The sequence below is a fragment of the Stegodyphus dumicola genome, chromosome X2 (assembly GCF_044657685.1).
Source record: "Stegodyphus dumicola isolate Sdum_Otavi_A_Nest chromosome X2, ASM4465768v1".
Classification (NCBI taxonomy): domain Eukaryota; kingdom Metazoa; phylum Arthropoda; class Arachnida; order Araneae; family Eresidae; genus Stegodyphus; species Stegodyphus dumicola.
In genome coordinates, this window is record NC_140781.1 from 15,631,604 (window position 1) to 15,651,169 (window position 19,566).

At 31.3% G+C, this 19,566-nt stretch overlaps 1 protein-coding gene across 4 annotated transcripts in view; it reads right to left on the reverse strand.

The window, feature by feature from the left end:
• LOC118186067 (plexin-A2-like) overlaps nt 1–19,566 on the reverse strand; it is a 1,141,010-nt gene that overhangs the window by 968,429 nt on the left and 153,015 nt on the right. For 3 of the 4 annotated variants that reach the window (XM_085809149.1, XM_085809147.1, XM_085809148.1), the window contains exon 2: nt 8,716–8,770. The gene's annotated coding sequence lies outside the window, so the exon portion shown is untranslated. Of the gene's footprint in view, nt 1–7,040; nt 7,124–8,715; nt 8,771–19,566 lie in introns of all 4 variants that reach the window. The other variant, XM_085809150.1, reaches the window with a different exon arrangement.

Genomic DNA, 19,566 nt, shown 5'->3' on the forward strand with positions numbered 1-19,566 from the left:
CACAGAAAAATCATTCCGGACTTCTTGAATTCTAAATTTTGTGTCCTTCTCACCATTTAAAAACTTTAGGAAATGTTTACTGTGTGAAATACTCGCATATCTCTCCGAGAAAGCTAGTATGCATATTTATATATTTATAATAAAGCAAAATTAAATATGAGTGTAAGATTTTCGGCAGTGTGGTGCAGGTTCAGATTTAACTGCTAAAAGCTTTTGGCAAGATTTACTACTTTCTCAAACGTTTTCTAGGAATTCGTGGATTTTTAGGTGATTTTCAAAGTTGAGTTTCCAAATTTTCTTTTAATGTTTTATGCGATATTCCCCGTGAGTGGTTGCCCTGAACACTTATCCCCTTCAAATCAAACTCGAATTCTGTAAGTGCGACTGCTATTCAATAACAGTTATCTGATATAAAATGTAATTACCAAAAGTTTTGCTAGCATACCTGTTTTCCGAGTTTCAGCTACTGATTTTGAGAACTTTATACAAAATTAAATACAATAATATTTTTCTATTCATTTACGTTACAGCAAGCGGAACAAACAAAGAAATTAGAACCGAATTCATAAAAAAGTTTAGCACTCACATCTTGACGTTAAGTAGCCGAATAATGAAGGAATATTGAAGTATTATCCTGACGTATTTTGTATCCTTGTATAAAAAAGGCAGTAGAAACATAGACACTCAGAGGAATTTTCTGATAGACTTAGGCAACTACACTTTTCAACACAGGAGTTTTCTTAAAATGACCTTTACCTAGTTTTTTGCCTAAGAGAAATTTAAAAGAGAATTTTGAACAATTTGAAACAAGGTAGTTATCAGTATTTGGAAGGCTGCATAGACAACTGGAATGTATAAATGGTTTAGATATAATGGAACATGAAAACGCCAAAGGTTGCAGCATTAGGCAAATGGCTCCTTTGTTTGTATGATGCCCGGAAGAGTATAGTTAAGAAAGTTTTTTTTTTATTTTATTTTGTCTTCTATACAGCTGAGGATGACAAGAAATTGGAAACAAAATAATCGCATAGTCTGCAATGACAGAAAACAAGATCTAACTAAACATAAGTCGATTCATTCTCCCGGCATTACGCAGTCAACGTGCATCATGATGCAACAATGTTATCAACAATGGTAACGAATGGTACAGCTACTCATCGCTTAAGGCTGTTATGTCAGTAGGAAAACATCAGAAAGTATAAATCAATTTACCTTTCTACACGCTATAACGGATATTCAAGTCCTAGATGACAGTTTCTGCTGAATGTTGATGTCGTCAACAGACAACCGATGTCGAGGCAGATTGTTAATAGAAGGGTAAGACAGCCAGGATAGTAATATCTACAGCCACAGCCCTGCTACTATTGATTACAGGACTTGGTCGTGGTAACTGCACTGGTATCATCCAACAATAGTGATAAGTAACCCTGTGATTGGAGGCCTATCCAGCCACACGTCTAGTTTTTCCTAGGCTCATGAAGGTAAATCTTGTGGAGAATCTCCAGAAACCTGGAAAAATCATAGCTGTAGTTGAGATTCAGCTACAATTTTAAGTTTCTTGCTCTAGACGGAAGTCTGTTGGATTTTAAGAACCAGAACTCTCAAGTAAGCGTATTTCGAAATGATACATAGTAAAATTATGTAACTTGATGCTGCTTCGGAAATGTTCTAAAATAGACTTGCTTTAGGTTTCTGGGATTTTTAAACTCAATATTAAATTAATGCTTAGATAGATACTTCGTGGTCCAAAATTTCGTTAGGTGCATCATGTGTTGCGAAATATGTAATGGCACCATATACAGACGTTTTTATTTATTGTATAACGTGGATATGATTACTGTTCAGATGTCTTAAAAAATAAATGAAATCTTTTCAAAGTGTTTGTAATCGTTTCTTCCTCTGTTTTCTTCCCCTCTAATCTAATCTAGTTTTTATACCATTCATCCCTTAGCTGTCAATCTAAACATTTTCAGCTTCTATTCGATGAAATAATTTGCTGACGGAAGGCTTCTCTTACACTTTTAAGGAAAGATCTGTAGATGTAAAAAAAGAATCTATCTAAAATGTAGCACCATATTTTAGTGTATCATTATGTATTAAATAACATTACAAATAGTGTGCTTCTGCATTCGAATTAGCTTATTAGATATCATTATACTATTATACATTTTAAAGAAAGATATTTTACTTCGAAAATGCATTATGCTGCGACTTTGCCCGCTAATAAATTGTTAGAAATAATTTTATTCTGCGATCGAACTGAAAGTGAGTTAGTTAGTCGTTAATGGAAAATCAGCAGGTTTTGCATATTCTAGAAAAGAAAACTAATTACTTATTCATAAAAAGGAAATAAATACGTACATTCACAACCCATGCAGATAAATATTATACATTACCTGTATAAAAGGTGAAAAATATGTCTTCTTTTAGGATAATTAGCGTAAAAAGGGCCCCTCAAAAGTCGAAATGCAAAGCAAAATTAAAATGCGATAGACACAAGAAGTAATATTAAATACATTCATATCAGAAGATTAAAGAAAGAACAGCAGAGAGATATAAATATAAGTTCTCGGAAGAATTTACTCTTCATCAAAGAAACCTAACGCATACAACATTTGAAGTGTTGCAAAAATAATTTTTGACAAAATCATTTGTAAAAGAAATTTACATCTTATTACTCTACATTAAAGTGGGAAAATAATATTTTAACATTTCGTCTTTTAATGTCATTTAAAAACGCATAAAATATTTGAATTTTTACGTAAAATATAATTATTGAAAACTGCTTCATGTTGTAACAAATACAATCACTAAAAACATTTTATTTTTTTGATAGAATTTCTTATGAAAATAATTTCAATTAGATTCTTGAGTAAACAGCAGAAACACCTTCTGTGTTCTGGACTTTCTTTTGTCGAAAGCTAATTAAATTAGTTGCAAGAACTAAAACATACTTCATATACGTATGATATTACTTGCTAATATATATGCCATATTAAGTTAATTAAAATGTACGTTTTAGTAGTCTTTATTTATGTGAGATGTTAAAATTTAAAATTATTCATTCTGACCATTTTTAATAAGTGCATTAATATTTAAGTATCCAAATAAATTATTATAGTCATTTTAGTTAAGTTATTTGAACACTGCAAAGCACGCAGTCTGTGTAAGGGCAGGGCTGCTTTCGTGAAGAATATTTTAAGCAAAACTGGCTCGTATTCACGAGTCGCACGAGGAAAACCACGAAAATCAACGATGCAGCCAGCCCATTCACCTTTGATCTAACCCAGATCGAACTCCCAGCAGCCTTAATCACTCGATCACTGGTCGGTCTGTGAAACTCGTTAAAATATTTCATATGAATGTAATTCCATTCATTTAATATATTCATTTTCGGAACAGTTTCAGCCTTCTGTAGGATATGCTATGACTTTAATACAGATAGAGTTCTAAGAAATAAATAAAAAGCTTGGAATTTCAAACAAAAAAGTTAAACTACTCAATCAGCAAAAGAATGTTTCTATTACAATGCAAATTAGATGGCATGGGTGACTGAAATAAACGCGGAATGCTTTTATTTTGAAACTTTTTATTGCGTTTTCATTGAAGTTTAAAACTTAAAAGCAAATTTTCCATGCGATAATAATTAAAAATCACAGATTCTTTTAACTAATTAAAGTTTCAGAATTATCAGTAATTAATATTTTTCTACTCAGGTCGTGTGCGAGCACCTAATGTTGAGCAGGAACATGTAAGTAAATTAGATCGAGTGCGCATTCTATAAGTTATTTGTTTTTGAAAAAAAATATTTCGAAAGCAATGTGTTTCTTTTAAATTAAAATTACGGCTAAATGATATGTACTTTCATTCGCAGGCTTATATTTTTCCGCTTTATATTTGAAATCTTTTGTTTTTGGATGAAGTTATACCGGCGCTGGTAGGAAACACCGTTATTCCCCCTAATGGGAGTCTAAAGGAAGCGCGGGGCGCGGAAAAAGTCATTTTCCCTCGTCCCCCTGCATGCATAAGAAAGTGTGGAGAAAATATGTTCATCGGAGGGAAAAAAATCCATTTTATATTCATGAAAACTAAAGATTTGAGAGTTGGGGACTCCGGGAAAAATCTACATTGAAAGCGTCATACGCATTAAAGCACGAGACTGTTACGTGTGATGCCAAGGTAAACAGTGTTCAAAATTTCCCAACAAAGGTTGCAAACGCAGATACTTGCTCCATAGGCTTTCTTGTGCAAGATGCATTACACATGAATTAATGAGAATATGTTGGGTTACTGGGAAAAAAAAGAAAATCTGTTTTGAAAGAGTTGTTATTTTACTTTGCGAAGTAAAGAGAAAATAAAGTAAATAACCAGTTCATCTCGATGAGCTTAACTACAGAAAAGGAGTCAGTTTTAATTATATTTTGAGGTCAAGGAGGATTTAATGCAAATGCATGGCTTATTTCAAACTGAAGACTTTACATGAGTGTAGAATAAAACACCAACAGCAAAGTTAATTTCTTTTCACACTTTTATCTATCGAGAAAAAGATAATCATTAAGATCGTTATGCGACAGCGAAAAAGACAAATGACTTCTTCAGTTGTTCAATGGAAAGGATTCATATCTCCCACTAGGAATGTAAACTTTGTAAAGCAAATACAAACAAAAGAATTCTCAACTACTCATTTAAAAATCGAATTCTTTCCGTATGTGAGAAAATAATTTGCGAACAGGCTTGGGCGTTTCTTTATGAACTGGAATCTGTTACGTGATTGATCTTATTCATTTGCAGTAGTTTTCTACAATAAATGCGCAATGCCAATTTCGGTTGTAAGGCGCCCTCGTAGCTGGTACTTGAAACGTCGAAGAATGTCAGGCTGATCAAGACTAGAGCTAGGCCAGAACTTCTGGAAGGACGAGTAAAACGAGTAGCCTGGAAGGACGAGTAAAACTACGAGCAAGGATAAGTGCAGTGCGGTGAGATGCCAAGTAAAGAAATACCAATGTTACAGAAACAGTTCTTACTACATTGTGTACATAATTAGCTGACCACATAATGCATAATATACCAGATATACCTGGGTACATGATATTAGAGATATTTTCTAATGGCAGAAAGTTAATACATAGACATATAAAAAGTTTTTTTTGTTCTTTTTAATTTTATACCTTTTTTGGTATAGTTATTTAATTTATATGCATATTTTTGGTATAATACACATATAAAAATTATATATATATAAAAATTATATATATATATGGTGTGTGGTTTTACGTGAATAAAACCGTAAATTCTAATAATTCAAACAGCCTTCAAATTTCAGGGTGGCTGCGGGAGGATTTCGTTTTCTTCCCCCTGTGCAACGTAAATACGAGCCAGTTTCTCTTCGAACGTCCTCCACGAAGGCATCTTTCTATTAATCAACTATCCCTTGCAAGATTAGCCTTAGTCAGTTAACCAACCAACCGATTAACAGGTAAAATTTTAGCTAATTAAAAAACTGCTTCAATTAAATTGAAGAAAATTTTTATGATTAAAATGTAAGTATTAAAGTGCAATTGGGAATTAAAATGTACTTTGAAAAACTGCATATTTTTTATTCAAATAATTTTTTCTTTAATAAAAGAATGAGAAGTAAATGTCTAATGTTGAAACTTGTTCGTGCTAAAACTTCGAGATCTCCTTTTTACATACTTAATGGACATAATAATCTCTCCAAGAATGTAAGTTTTAAGCCTTTAATTCAATTTCGTTGCAACAGTAACCATTTTGGAAAAATGTTAAACATTTAATTTATGTAAATATGTTCTAATTAGGAACAAATATGTTCCTAATTGTTAGTATTGAAGTTTAGAATTGACTGGTGAAATCTGTGTAGAGTACTTACCCTGGGGTGTGTTTTTTCTCGGTAGTGGAACGGGTGTGTGCGTGAATTTTGCGTGGTTTTTCTTTTGTATAATATATATATATATATATATATATATAGCGTTAGGATACTGTTTGAAACGCCCCTCACGAAGGCCTTTCTTTCTTTAGGCAAACAGACCTAGTGTTTTTCAGTAATCAGTTAACTTATACAACGTCAGGAACCCTGACACATATTTAAGATGCCCTCAAAAGCTTCTCCACAAAATCATGCGTCCTCATAAGCAGAAATCGCTAGAGGTGCTTTGAGACAAGCAAACAATGAACTGTTACTCAGGAATTAAGTAACCGGAATGTTACGCGACAAAATTGTTGTTTAAATTTAATGCGGAAAAGCTGAGGAGGGTATCTGCCTAACAGGAAGAGATGGCTTCCTGGAGGATTTTTAAGGAAAACTGTTTCGTATTTACATTATACATAGGGAAAGCCACAGAAAACAGGCATAGCCAGCCTGTTCACCGGCATTTCAACACTGGTCGGAAACACGCAGAGAAATATGAAGCGTTTGCAGTCGGAGACGACGTAAATGGATTTAACCTTAAAGAGAAGGGAGATTATTTATAAGGAATCACTTGAGCAGAAAATTCAGAAATACATTGGTAAATTGTTGTTCGGCTCTCCAGTCAATCAAAAATGCTTAGTTAGTTTATGTGAGAAAAATATTTAAGCTCTATCAGGTAAATATAAAAATCTCCCTTAAATTAGGTAAAAGAATGGAAAATGTATTACACTGTATGCACTGTTAATAAAATACACATTTTGAAATAATTAATTTAATTTCCGAGACATATAAATCTCTTAGATGACCGATGATGATGAAGGGCTCAAATATTACACCTCATATTTGCACCTATAGATGAACTGAAATATTAAGTTATTTTTGCATTACGTTTGGATTGGAATATTCAATTATTGCAAGGCACACATAACCATCATCAAGAACCATCAAGTAAGTTCATCAAGAACTTACAAATAGCAGAATCACTTGCCTTTCATGCGAAATATATGTTACAAAAGAACATAAAATTAATGAAATCAGCGGGAGAAGAGATTGCTACAGCAACAAAATTTTAGATGGATAAAATCTCTGCCTCATCAAAAGAAGAAATACGTACCTTTATTTCTTAGTTTCAAACAAGAGTTCTCTTGCTTGGTTCACGAGTATTGGATAAAAAAGACAGCTCAGATGATAAGTTTCCTGAAAAAAAATCATTCGTTTGTTTGATACTAGCGAACAAAATGATCTTGTGGATATTATTTCTCTTATAAGAATTGTAGAAGTTTTTTAAGAGGAAAAAATAAAATTCAAAACTCTACGCTACAGGAAAATCAGAACTTAAATGCACTTAGAATCAAAACTAACTTCTTGAAGAGGAGTAGGGAAACCTAAGATTAAACTATGCTTAAATCTCACTGGTTAGCATTTTCTTATGCCCAAGATGCAAGTCATTTTACTGATGAAAAATACGCAGTCAGTACCAAAATTGAGACTATATTACATGCCTGAACCAAACTTTACATTTAAACACTGAAATTCCCACAATAAATAATAGTTCTGAATTGGTATTTTTGTAGTTGGCATTTCACTTTTTTCTATGAAAGCATTACAATGGAAATTGAAACTGAGCTCCGAAAAATTCTTATAAACACCCGAGAACCCTGTAGATAATTTTAAAATTTAATATTAGCTATAGTAAGTCAATCTGCACATAAAAGCAGTGCGTAAAAGTTCGGAAAGAATTCATATTGACCCGTTTGTTTCAAAATTAACCATGGGAAGGACTTTATAAAGGAATATGGCTCGTATATACGTTACATATGGGGAAAATCACGAAAACGCTCATCCGTTCGCCGAGATTCGAACCTCGGACCGAACTACCAACGTTCAGCAATTTTACCTCTCGGCCGCTAGTGGGCCTTTTTTAAAAATGAATTTGTAAGATTCTTATAGAAATTAAGCAGTTATCATGATTCTGATCTTCTTTCCCTAGCCCCCACCAAAATGCAAATTAGTTTTTAGAGTATTTAAGCCAAGGGCTTTGAATCTGAGAAGCAGAGTTTCATGCACTCGTGGCCGAACTCAGACTTGGCCAACTCTATCTAAATATAATTATGTCGGCTTTTCTATTCTCTCGTAGCCTCGAGAGGATACATAGTTTTGTATTTTCTTGAGCTTTAAACTTACTCGTCGAAAACTTAGTTGAGCCAGTCTATAGCTTATTTATTTGGCTGTGTAGTCTTAGATTACTTTCTTCAATGTTTCAATTTAAGTGTATGCTAATTTTCATTGCCAAAAGTAGTAGTATACCTGTAACACAAGTTGTGGCTTTTCTGTTGAAAGTTCGGATTAAATAGAAATGTTTATTTTAACCTTCGTAAGTCTCTGTCATACCATTTCCAGTTGTCTAGCAGGGTTGAAGGATTCAGATACAAAAATCAGCAAAATTACAACCTTACAAAATTAGTTTAAATTTGAAAACTGCACAGAATGCGAAGCCCCTCGTTATGTGATTCCATAAACCCATTTCTGCCTGATGTAACGCATTTTAGATAAGAATAATTGTATTCCGAAAAATATTTAATCTTTAGGTTAAAATATTCATTCTAGGCTTGATATTTAATATTTCCACAAATTTAATCATGTTTAAAACATATGAAAGTAATAAAATGGTACTATAACTAAAATTTTTATTTCTTTTAATAGTTATGCATAAATAACAATTAAGTTTGCTTATAAATGTTTTAATGATTCATTTTTAACATGATTAAAAAACAATGTAACTTACATACCAGTTCATATTTCATACGAAACACCAGCAGGTAATTCTCTGCGCTTGAAATTTACCTGGAAAAAATGTATATCATTAAGGAATTTGTACATAATATTTAAGAAAATATCTTATAATTATTGTATGCATTCCGTGAAAATGCATTGCGTTTTAAATGATAAAGGCGACGATAGTTTCTAAAATAAGAAATGCATCGGAAATTTTATAGTTTTCTTCAATTGCAAAGCCTTCGTTATGTTCTCACAGCTTTGTTAAAATTTATGTTACAAACCAGAGACATTTTAAAACTAATTTGTATGAATCCAGTTAAAGGTAGATAGCAGAATGAAATTTAATATTGCGTAGCACATTAAATTACCAAAAAAAAAAAAAAAAAAAAAAAAAAGAATGTAAATTAATCTAAATTTTGGGATAATTTGAGATTAAGTTGTATCGGTATGGGAAAGAAAAGAAATAAAGCTTTAGCAATATTCGTATTTTATATCCTATATCTCCGTTCCCATTCATTGGATTATTTTTAATTCAGTAACTCTTTTTATAATTTTCAATCTATAAGGTAAGGAAATGCATTAAAGTGGAGTTATACTGGGCCGTTTTATTTTGAATTAGGAAAAAATATGAAAGATTGTTTGGCTAAGATATATGTTAGATTAAAATATCGATTACAACATTATTCTAAATACACTGAGAATTATGCGCGTAACAGTGATAGAAAACATTGGCAATATTTGAAAGGAAACAATATATCTCAGCTTATCTAAAAAATTTAATTATAGTTATCGGGAATGCGAATGCTTATAAACGATAACACAAGCTTGGTTTTGCTTAAATGATCACCTATTTAAGAATACAAGGGAAATCTTCTAAAAGCAAACATCTTATAAAAAAAGATAAATAAAACTAATTTATTTTCTCCATTAAAAGAAAGCTAAATTCGTCGAAAATGAAAGTAATCGTCAGGGATTTTTCTAGTTCTGAAGAATCATCTGTAGACAAAATGGAAGGAATTACTATCTATTTGAATATCTTAAAATCCCCAAACTTCTTTTTTTTTTAAATATACATAAGAAAGCACAGTTTTTAAAATAAAACTTTTAAATTTGAAAAATCTTAGAGTGAAACACCTTGTACTCCTTGCAGCATAAAACTCTGGCTCAAGTGGTTCACTTAATCTTTCTAACAGAAGCAGTAATGCGAACCCAATAGGTGAAATATAATGCAATGCATTACTTTAATCCAAATGAATTTAGTCAGAACTTAAATATCATTAAAATGTTATGGTGTTTGTAATAAACTTTAGGATACTTCTTACTCATTCTAAGATAAAATAATGATTAAAGTTTCTGCTTCGTATAAAAAACTGAAATATTTTATTGAAAAGTTAAATATTTGTAAATGGCAACTAACAATAATATGCTGCAGCTAAATAATATTTACCCCATTTCAGGTTGTAATTATATGGAAAATGGTTTAAATTAATAAATTTGTTCAACATCGCTGACGAATACTAAGGAAGATGTTAAAAACTGAAATTTATCGGAAAATCTTGATAAAAATACCAAGAAATGTAGATAAAGAAATGAATCCTCAATTCAAGTATGAAAGTTTTGATAAGATATATATTTCCCCAATTTATCCTATAAATTCAAATAAGAATTATTTTTATCTTTTCAATTTTACGATCGAATATCATGTTCAAAATAATGACTGTCTCTTTCAAAAATAAATTGTGAAAAACTTCAACACTGAATTGACCGATACGATAAAAATAAGAATCTTGTCTGTCGTAGTTGAATTTTCGTTCCCAGATATGCTTCGTTGCTGGGTTAATTTTCTTTCGAAAATAATTTTGGGACTAGGAATATTTGCCACTTTTGACACAAGAATTTTAAACATTAATTTAAATGCATTCCGTAAGTTTAATTGAAATAAAAATTTCAGTAAGGATCGTTGATTTAACATTTACGGTTTCAGAGGAAAAGAAGCTACTCCGAATAAACCCGTTTACTAAATCTGGAATGACTCAAGTGCAAATTATTTAGATACGCAACCTTTAGTCTCATTAAGCGCTTTTAATGCACGTCATGTTCCTTTGAATAAATGAAGAGCTTAACTACGATACTAAAGTTAAAAAAGAGAGAGAGAGAGAGAGCGCTAAAACCCTCTTCTGTTACTAACTTTCTATAATCCACGTGTAAATTATTCCCACATAGCGGCATACCCAGATCTAATCCTCATTTCCCCTGGCTAGCTATGAAAAAGTATATCTCCCGCATATAAAAAAGAGGCGCTGCCTACCGCTGCGCCACCGCCAACCTATCTCAGCGCGAGAGTGAAATCCCATTGTTTTGACATTGGCGATGACATCAATACATCCTCATCTGCAAAAGCCTTCCCCTCCATCTCCGGTTACTTTGGCTTCGGTAAGCTTAATGTCAGAATAATCCTTTTCTGCCAAGCAAGAAGAAAGGGAGAAAGGACAAGGGTCCTATCATTCCCTAGTAGATCATTAATGGCGGATATTATCTTTTGTTTTACTTTCTACTGTTGGTCATCGTTTATTTCCTAAATTATTGAGTTAAGAGCCATCCACTTTAGATTCTGCAAGAGAATGTTGCCTTTGGCCCGTCTTTCCCATTATTTGAAACAGAGCGTTCATTAAGAGCTGACCGACTTTCACTTCAGGGCCACTTTAAGCAGCGGATCTGAGTAACAAAAGCTATTAGCGCAGGTTTGAAGCATAAATCTTTACTAAGGAAAAACGCTTGGTTATTGATTGGATAAAATGCAAGCGTTAATTCCGAAGGTATCGAACAGATGAGTTATCTCAATGCATGAGAAATTACTTTGAAGATAAAAGCATGCCTTTAATATTATACTTTGACCTTCTGGTTTCAGCAGAAGGTTCGTCATCTAAGCTAACAACAGTAATTTTATATTCAGACCATCCTTCCAACATAAATACGAATTTTAATCACCAAACTAACTAGATACAAAATTCTGGACATCTGGAGAGCTGCAGTTTAGTCAAATTCTTCCGCAAGGATAATATTAATATCTTAGAATCAGACTTTTTTTTAAAATTTTACACTGCTAAGGAGGACTACTGACTGGGAAAAAGCCCTTGCAGTATCATGTCCGCCCTGCAAAAGCCATAGCGGCATTTATTGAGTCTAAATTAACAAGAAATTACAGAGTCACATCTAGATAGAGAATACAAAGGACTACCTTGAATACATATGACATTTTTGATTGCATATATTAAAAAAATACTAAGAAGTACAAAGCTGCATTGATACAAAACTGGTAAGGGTAAAACAAAAACAGTAAAATTCAGGACTAACAATGGAATTCCAAGCCTGCAGTTATACATCACACTGACTTACTATTATACAATTACATGATTATTATGGTTTCAGCATGATGGGGTTTCTTACATTACTGCCTCGATGTGCGTCTCCACCTGAAAGCAATGTATCCTCAACATTTAATCGGGAGGGTTGGTCCGGCCATCAAGATCTCCAGACATCACTTGAATTCACCACTTCCTCTGGACTACGTCAAGACACTGTTGTAAGAAACCCTCATTAACAGTGCTAAGGAATTTGTTGCACGCATCGTGGCAGCTTCTGGGGTAGTCAGGGACACGTCCGGTATTCTCCAGAACATCAGTTCTCCCATGCCTCGGAGATGCGAGGTCTGCATCACGTTCCGGAGACAATGTAGCACACATTCTTTGATGACGACTGTTGTCTGTTTTTGTTCTTATTTATTGGTTTCTGTTGTATTAAGCATAATAAACATGTTTTCTCACCCTGTTCGCATTCTTCCTTTCTTGTGTTATCTGTCGTCACTACCGCGTCAGGAGAGAGTTTCAGACTATGGATTGCTATGTGATTCTCTATCGTCTAGATGTACTTTGTGTCTCCTGAAAATCTGTAACCTTGTTGAAACATTCTGCATATATATACCTAACGTGTTATCAAAATCGATTCACACTGCAAAAAATTTATTCCATGTCGCTTTCTGAAAGGTTCACAATGCGATCAAACATTAAGAACAACTGTTTTCTATAGCTTAGCAACACTCGAGCCACTGACGTTTGAAAAATTCAAATACAATTGCGTATGCACCGATTGCATTTTTAGTCCCACTTCGCTGCAGGGCGGACATCATACTGCAAGGGCTTGTTCCCGGTCAGTAGTCCTCCTTAGCAGTGCAAAAGTAAAAAAAGTCCCACTTCGCTTGGATTCTGTCTAAATTCTAACAACAAAATATGAAAAATTTAACAATAATCATTTTATAATGCACATATAAAGCAATAAGTTAATATTTACAAAAGTAAATACCGAGTTTTTCTTTGTTACAGTTAATGCTGCAAATCATTATCACAATATCATTTTTAATGCATTTAATGCTTGTTTTGCTGTATTTCCTGATGATGAATTTCAGAGAATGAAATTTTATTTTGGTAAATATTACTCATTACATTTTTTTAACTAAGAATTCGACTTCATCTCAGAGAAACTCACTCTTTAATCGTAAAAAAAAAAAAAAAAACTTGCCAAGCTATGTTAAAGAATAATTGCATTCAATTTGGAAATAAAAAGGCAGATAATGAAAGTACTTTATTTGTCTAACATCATAAATACAGCGCTAATACATGCTAATGAAACGCAAGGAAAAACGAAGACTCTTCCTCCAGCAAGAAGTGTTAATAAAATAAATACTCATAACTCATATAACCATGCTGTTGCTTAAATTAAATAAAATATGTAGTTTCTCAAGCACTATATCTCTAAACTGATAACTTACACAGTTTGCCTAACAAGTTTTCAGACTGGCTTGTAAAATGTATTTATATATATATTGCAAAATAATTTAAAATAAATTATACGTTTAAAATCTATCCCATACTCAATTCGGAATAAACCATATGCAAGAAACAAAACCAGGGGTTGGCAATCAGGGGATTGACATCGTCATTATCAACCCCCTGATGACGATGCAGCGACAGATGTAAATTTCTTTTCCCATTTTTTATTTTGACAATTTTTGCCTCTTTTATGAAGTTAGCCACTGTGCTTCTGGTTTCATTTTTTGTATACGTTTTATTTCGAATTAAATATGGGCTGGCTTTTAAATGTATTATTAATTTTATATTACTATAAACAGTTATTGTTGCTTTCAGTGCCCAACTGGATTAGTTTTTCAACTGCTTTTTCTTGTTTTCCTTCATGTATTCATATATATATATACATATTTATATATATAATTTATTATTAGAAAAAGTATTTATATATTATCTCCAAGGAAAATTAATTTAATTAATGCTATGAATTATTAGAAGAAAATTTAGTAAGTATGTTAAGTAGCTTTCCAAGTCAGTATCCAAAGTTATCTAGATCTATTGTAGTAAAAATTTAAATCTTTTGTAGTAAAAATTATTTAAAATCTGTGAAGAAAAATCCTTTGACCGTAAAAATTCCAAATATTAAATTTAATATCCAAAGTACAGAAAAAGTAGCTTATTGTTATTGATCGCAACTTTTCAAGGGGAACAAAAAAATCTACTATCAACTAACAATAACCAAATTAAGCGAGAGTGTTCCGTATTTTTCAAATATGGATCAAATTAGTAATTTTGTTAGAGTTAGTTTATAAGTTAAGAACTATACTCAATTATTAGAAACATAATCATCAACTTAATCTAAAATTTTTTTTTTATCATGCGTAAGATCTAAAATAAAAATGAGTAAGACATTCTTCTAATTTAAGGTATACTTTAACTGAATTAGACAATATCCTCATCCTAGAAAAATATTCCTGACACTCTCATAATATTGTAAAAATAATAAAAACATTCTTGATATTTGCACAAATTAAGATTTATAAAAGAAGACTTTAATAAAAAAAATGCATAAATGAATATATTAATTTAGATTAGATCTTTCTTTTATAGAAGAGTATATTTTAACTTTCTTTTATGGAAACTATAAACTTTCTTTTGTATAAAAGTATTTTCTTTTATAAAAATTAACTTACTTACTTTTCTCTTCTTTATTATTAGAAAAAAAAGGTGTATAAATGAATATATTAATTTAGATTAAAACTCTTTTATAATCAAAAGTAAAAATAAAATTTATTTATCCTTTAGTATTAAAACGTTAATTTCAAAATGAAAAGTAAAATAAGCATATTATTTTAGATTAGAACATTCTTTTATAATCAAACCCAAAATCGGAAGTAAAAATAAAATTTACCCCTTCTGATAGATTAAAATGTTAATTTGTTAATTTCAAAATTAAAAGTGAAGTGAAACTTTATATATTCCTTTATAGTAATATGTTAACTTAAAGTAGCTATTTACATACAAATTAAGAACAATGCAGGGAAGGGAATTAAAATTAACTTTCTTATCTGCAACTTATTTATATATTGTATATATATAAGTAGTAAGTAGTAAAGTATATATAAGTAGTAAGTAGTAAAAGAAAAACAATCTGAGATCTAGTTGGTCAAAAATTGCGTGCTGAGCTGCAAATTTTAAAACAGAATGAAAATAAAAGGAGAGGTAAAAAACAGCTGAAGCCGTGAAGAACATTTGAAGTCTAATTCCAGAGATTGCATGTTAAACAAGTTAAAATAACCAAAACTAAGTTAAAGCAATAAATTGTACGTGTATATTTCCAACTTATATACTTACGTAAAATCTATTAAGAATTACATTGAGAAAAATCTTAAAATTAAGAAATTTCAAAATTTATTTTAAAATGACTTAAAAAGTAAAATCTTGCGCTATGGTTACCAAGATTAAAAATTTTAATTTAATAAAGAAACGCATAAATGAAACATTATTTCCTGGGAAATGAGAAGTAAAATTTAGATAGTAAATGTGTACTATTGAGGAAATCAAAACTGGAACATTTCCTAGGACATAATTTTTCATTTCCGGCAATTCTAGTCAGGCCAAATATTTCCGCGAATAGAAGGAATTATGAACCAATGCTGATACTCAAAGAACTTATTCTTATGAAGTATTTTAGTCAATTCAATTTGGAGTAAAAATCAATTACTGTAGAGAAATCCTAATTAACTCGAGTAACCGTTCCCGACACTTTCATGTTTATGCATTTGAGTACTATATTATTTGTAGAAATTAAACATTGGAAATTGTCATTATGAAATCGAATTCAAAGTAAAGTTGAAATAAACATAGAAGATTACAAAATAAGATAAATAATGCAAACTTTGTAAAAACAAATCAAAGACAATATAAAAGTAATATAAAAATAATATAGAAAATAATATAAATAAGATCAGTGAATGTACATGAAGATGTAAAGGCCAGAAAAGGTATTAAGTAACTTACATTCTTTCTAGTGGGGGAGTTGGCAAAGTGTTCTCTTCGTGTCTGACTCATAAGTGTAGGGTGTCCGAAAATTCTTAGCGGCAGTGGGGGCTTTAATATCAGTCGGTAAGACTTGGGTCAAGTAATTTATGGTAGTGGGTGGGACTTTGAATTCTTGAGGGATGTATTATGTGGAGTTCTTATCTGAGTGAGACTGTCTGTTAAGATTTTTTTGAAAATACTAGTGAATGGAAATTAATTAATTTCTGGCTAATTGTCGTGTCGCAATGATTAAGAATTTAAGAAAGGAAAAAGGAATTTTCACTGTCCAAGAGCTAATAGACAGACTAAAGGCATGAAATAGGCCCATTTTTTTAGTAACAGTATAGGTCTGAAGACAATTAGCTTTTTACAATATATACAATTGAGTAATTACACTATATACAAATCCTTCAACTGACAGTCATCCAACTTATACCGCCTTCTCAGGTTTAGGAACAAATTATCATATCCCTATCAGTTAAATGATTTAGAGTGAGTATTTAACGCCTGCTCTTTTAAGGCAATGGTTGATAAATTGAATGGGAATTAGATTATTTTTGAGAATTTTAATAAGGATCAAAATTTCGCGTTGTAAATCTATTGTATCTGTGCATATAATTTTAATTCGTTGTATTTGATTAATTATAGTATTGTTAATTGCTTTTTTGGATATGTTGGAGTTCCAATTTATTAATTTGTTAGTATTGAAATTGAAGTTTCTTGTTTTGTCAAAAAGTAAAATTTTTTTGTAGTTAATGATTTGAAGATCTAGAAAGTCTATGCTATTTTGGGAATTATTAGTTTTATTAAGTGTAAGACAATTCGGATAAATCTCGGAGTGTTCAATTTTACAAAAATTATTAATTGTAATAAGGTCATCAATATATCTGTAGGTGTGTTTGTAGTAATTTAACTCTTGTGGTTGTAGATTTTTTTGGAAGTTAAATTCTTTGACAAATAAAAAGATATTACAGATCGAGGTGCTGGAATGTAAGCCCATTGGCAATCCTCTGACTTGTTTAAAAAGTTGATTTTGAAACTTGATGTAGTTATGAAAAAGTGTGCATTTTAGGTAGGTTTTCCATTTGTCAAGAGTCATGATATTGAGCATATTAGGGAAAAGTTTAGGTAGATCAAGTAGACTGGTATAGATTTCTTCTAGAGGAAGTGAGGTATATAAGTTTTCAAAATCATAGCAGTTAATGTTTTGGATGTTAATGGTTTGAATGGTATTAATGACAGGAGTGTTATTATGAATGATCCAGCAATAGTTATGATTAGTGTTACAATCATTGAAAATAAATTTACAGATTTTATTAAGTTGAATTGAAAAATAATAGTCAACATTTTTCTTGTAATTATTAGTTCCATTAGCTATAAATCTGAATTTTAATGGTGTTTTATGGAATTTGGGAATCGCATAAAGATTAGTAAATCTGTTGTAGTTTGCATTGAAAGTAATATTGAGTTTCTTATGAAAAGTTTTAATCCTGTTTATTATAGATGTTTCTGTAAGGTTGGCCAATTGATAAGTAGTTGCGTTGAGAAGTTCTTTATGAATAATTTCAGCGTAGAATTGTTTTCATATAATGCTAAAGTTATTAGTTGCTTTATCTATTTTTGTAATAGTAAAAAGCTGTTTTAATTTATTAATATCTGATGTAAGTTGCGACCAATATCTGATATATCTATGGATATAGATGATATATCGTATAATATGTATGGTTTAAAAATTTACTTTTTATTACTGTCTCTTATGCAGTTTCTTTATGTATTTATATAGATATTAAGTGAGTAAGCAAGCAGGCGGATATATACAGTGACATAGGTGTAGAGTTGCTACATGCTCCTGTGGAAATCTTCATTATGAGATTATGTTTAATCCCTTATATTTTCAAAATGAAATCCACTCAAGCAGAGCTTTAGTTTGGGGAATAATAAGTAGTAGATAGGAGTCTAATGAGGTTACATGATTGGTGATTTAGTCAAAGGTTTCTGGCACGGAAACCTTGTAGCTTGAATTAGTGTCGTAATAGAGCAACTAGTTATCAAATTCATCCAGGTGGGTAAATTTGATAACTAGTAAGTAGATATGGTTTCTGTAGTGTGCCTTTGTTCATAGCAATCATTTTCAGTTACAGCGTACATATTTGATCCCATTTTAAACCAATATTATAGTCAATTCGAATGATCGAGGGACGAACCTGCTTGGGATCATTAGTCATATCTTTTCGGTCATCACGGATTCTGTGACACGGAATGAAAAGACTGCATCATCGCTACAAGCAAGTTTCAACTTTTTTCTAAACGGAGTTAAATCACCACTTTTTGTTTTTGTTTCCAAATACACGAGGGTACAAAATACTACAAAAATATAAAATGTGTCATTCATTTAATATTTTAGAAATAATCTCTGATGTCAAGGAAAATTCGCGATCTGCGATTTTGCCTAATTTACCAGAATTTACCTTATTACAGTTTGAAAACTTAATAGACATACTGCGTACACTCTAGGTCCATAACAAATAGTAAAGCAGTAGGCGAGCAATGAAAGCATACATTTCAAAATTAAATAACCTGTATGAAGTAAATAAATGTTTATTGCCAACAACAAATCTATTTACCATTTGTGAGGACAATAATACTGGCATACTTTTCGTTTGTCCATTTATAGGCATTTATAAGAAATAACGATTTAGTTTCCTGTGCGAGAAGTATACGAAATGAGAGCTCTGTGAAAGGTCTAACTGTAGTAAATACAAATACGAAAGATTAAATTCTTATAATTAATTTTCGTTATTAAAACAGTGAAAAACCACACAAAATAAATAAGGAAAACTAAACTCGTTTCTTATTATCCAAGCTTCCATAACAGCAGCTGAAATCCTTCAGATAACAACAATACTCATAAAACTGATTTTTGATATACATATCGTATGCTCTTAGAGATCTCCAGGAAAAAACGTATCCGTGCTTGCAGATGCATTTTTAACGTAAAGAACTTTTTTTACTCTGCAGTGGTCGTAAATCCACTTAATAAAATGAATGATGGTGCAGAGTTAAATCTTCATAGCAGCTTCAACATCAAAGGAAGACAAATTACGCAAAATAAATGAGTTTTCGGGCACGTAGTCTAATGTGTTTCACTATTATAATGGTGGAGTGGTAAAGTAACTTCTAAATAGGCTAGATTTCTGTCTTTTTGCTTCTATATGTTTTATCTATCTTAATAATTCTACAAAAATCACGGTAAGTTAGCTGTAAACAACCTAAATACACGTTCTCATTTCTGATTTTTTGTCCCTACTGGTTTTACATTTTATTTTTAGCACAGATAATTTTGTAATAGGGGTGAGGATGTGCTGCATTAAGTATTACTCTCCAAGTATAAAATTGCAAACCGCGGTAACGTAAATTATTACGAAGAATAATAATGAGAAAAACATTAACTATATTATG